Raw genomic sequence first — 3,456 nt, forward strand, 5'->3', positions numbered from 1 at the left:
AAGGCTAAATGAGAGAAATTTAAGATAGAATCAATCCGCATTATGCTAAATAATTAATCTTTGTGTTCGGCTCTATTGAGCTTGAAGTATATAACCAACTAAAATTTTGTCGAAGGTTTTGGATTAGTTTTTCTATAAATTGAAAAATACTTCCAAGCAACAATGATGACTTGATCTTTTAGCTCCCTTTCACTTTAAGGCCCTGTCAGTGCAAATTTTCTTCATAAAATTCCATGGTCCCAAAAAAATATATAAGAATATATAAATAAAATCCTGTGCTTATTTCAGTCGAAAAACTAACTAACTAAACTAAAAAAAAAAAAAATTATCAAGATTTCTGCAATTTTTGAAATATGAAATACGATTTTCATATTATGCTTATTCTGTGTATGCCGAAATATTTATTTAAAACATGTAAGAAGCTTATGACTTTGAAAAGTATTATTGAATATTAATAATATTTGAATTTAGATCAGTATTCTGAGACAATTCTATGCTCAGTAAATTTAACTAACAAAAAATTATGTTTTCTAACTTTAAAATTTATGGTGTTCTTTCTTTTCTTTTTAATGAAAAACCTTTAGAAAATTTTTGATTTAATTGCTAAGCGATTCAGCTACCGTAGAGCAATTGAAGGTAACGGAAAATAAAATTGATTGCCAAAATTGAGAATGTTTTCGCTAATCTTATAAGTAACAAGTCATCACTATGTTTAGAAAAATATACGGTCCGAAGTTGAAGTGCTCATTAAAGATGAGAAGCCAAAGGTAAAAGACCAAATAAAGTATAGAAATAAATAAAAATGGGAAAAAATTAAACTACGGCTTTTACGTACTATATACCTTTTACAGGTGTTTTTTTAAAGCTTATATGACAGCTATGAGCTACAGTGATCCGATCCATGCCAATATGCGTGATGATATCTTCATTTTGAATAGTTTCTGGGGGAGATAAATAGAACGATATATCTGAAAACTGAGGGACCAGTTCGGGACATGCCTAAATCGATGCAGCTCGYCATGCTGATCATATATGTGTATACTCCATAGAGCTTCCGCCGAGTTCTGTTGGTTGTTACCAACTTTGTGGAAATTTTATATACTYTGTTCAGGGTATAAATATAGAAATGAATAAAAAAATAATAATTCAGCTTCGCTACGCAGTAATTTGAAGTTTATTTTGATACAAAAAATTACTAATAACTTTTTGCCAACTTCAAGACACTAATGCTGTGAGTTGAACGAACTCTCCTCGAAAATGACTGCCAAAAAGCATGCGTAAGACTTTGCCACTAATAACCGCTTGTAGCTTACAATTATAAGCCCGTGAGCACCTATACATMCATACATATGTTGGTGTATGTGCGTGCTTACAAGATAACTCAAAGTCTACAAATAGAGTGAGTTCTGTACGCAGCAGTTTGATTCTTCATAATGCTAACAACCTTAAATGTGCCATAGCAGAAAAGTGGAKAAATAAAACTGAAACATGCAGAGACTACACGTTTTTGCCGCCCAATAATTTGTGTAATTAATCATCAATCGACCGAAAACAAAGGCGCTTAACAGCCCACAGTGTCTACAGTTTTTTTGCTTACGGCGATTTTGAATTTCTCAGCTTATGCCATTCTGTTGTGGGGTTAACCACACCTACATGCAAACATATGCACATACAAAGAAAATATAAGCTATWCATAWATACAAATAAACATACATACATATGTATAGGCATACAAACAGCTCAGCCTACACAGTCGGCAACGTGCGGCATAGAAATGTGAGTTCACTTCCGCACGAAAAGTGAGGCTGTTGCTAACTTGTTGTTTTTGTTCAATTATTATTTTTTTAATTTTTTGTTTTTTGAGTGCATTGTCCGCACGAAATCGTATACGAAAATCGACAAGCAAACAGCAAAGATCATCGAAGCGACGATCGCAGCGCAGATCACGAAGATGCGGATGTCATTGGTGAGTGGTGAGATGATGGTCTTTGTCTCTGGGGTGCATGAAGTAAGCATTGGCATCGTTGTACCGTCAGGCCATTGTCATTGGTTTCCGTCATGTTTTCTGTGCATTCATAATACCTATTAGTGTTTTTTGTTGTTGCTGCTTCTGCTTCTGCTGCTACTTATTGGCTCAAACTGTGTATATTGACAGCTTTCATTTCACTGCCATCACTCTAGTGCCATGTTTTCAGTTATTTTATCAAATTATTTTGTTGTGATATGTTGTTGTAACCCATGTAAATTTCATTGTGTGGAATTAATAACAGATTTATCTAACAGAAGTCAGCTGCTAGTGCCATGTGGTTGCAATGTTGTTACAATTTTGATGTCTTGTCATGCATTTTGGAGTGTTGAAGATATTTTCAATGGATTCAGAGTAAACAAATTATAATTATTTGTGATTTTTGTTTCATATGCTTTCTTGTTAGATGTCTTAAACTCTGTATGTTTATTAAGGAAAATATTGTATTCAAAATTTATTATTTTTAAGAGATGATTCACCTCTTCACACACATATAATTTTTGCAATTTTATTTATCTTTATTTATAGAAATTAATTTTTCAGCTTAAAACTATACTTTCCAAATTTAAATAATGCTAAAATATTTAAAATCAATATTTATTAGAATTTAGAACACACATAAAAGTCAATCAGTCAAACAAAAATCAATTGATCTTAATTTCTCTGCATATTCTGGTTATCTACAAAAGACTTAAGCGACCAACTTACATGAATACTTTCAAGTCTGCATATCCGCAACGCCTAAGTAAGCCACCACAGACACTCCAAAATTGTCATTTAATTGGCGACATTAATCACGGCTAGAGATTGTAGCAGCTCATAGCCTGTGCGCGTGTGTGTTTGCCAAAGCGTGTATGCAAGTAACATAAATGTTAACGAACAGAGCAAAGTAAGCGGCAAAAAATGTGAATAATAAGTGAATGTTCATAGCGTAAATTTGTATGTGTCTCAAAGCTAACATATTATAAGTATATATATATTAACATATCTGTTGCTACATACATATTTTAAGTGTACCGAAGCAAACTAGTAGGAATTTCGGCGGATCCATACAAATCGATCAATGGAAATTAACTTTAGTTTCAATTTTTTTTTCCTTTCATGCCATTTTTCTTAATATCTCATAAATTGCTAAATTNCATACATATGTTGGTGTATGTGCGTGCTTACAAGATAACTCAAAGTCTACAAATAGAGTGAGTTCTGTACGCAGCAGTTTGATTCTTCATAATGCTAACAACCTTAAATGTGCCATAGCAGAAAAGTGGAKAAATAAAACTGAAACATGCAGAGACTACACGTTTTTGCCGCCCAATAATTTGTGTAATTAATCATCAATCGACCGAAAACAAAGGCGCTTAACAGCCCACAGTGTCTACAGTTTTTTTGCTTACGGCGATTTTGAATTTCTCAGCTTATGCCATTCTGTT

This window comes from Bactrocera latifrons, unplaced genomic scaffold (assembly GCF_001853355.1).
Source record: "Bactrocera latifrons isolate USDA-ARS-PBARC rearing strain unplaced genomic scaffold, ASM185335v1 scaffold_12, whole genome shotgun sequence".
NCBI lineage: Eukaryota > Metazoa > Arthropoda > Insecta > Diptera > Tephritidae > Bactrocera > Bactrocera latifrons.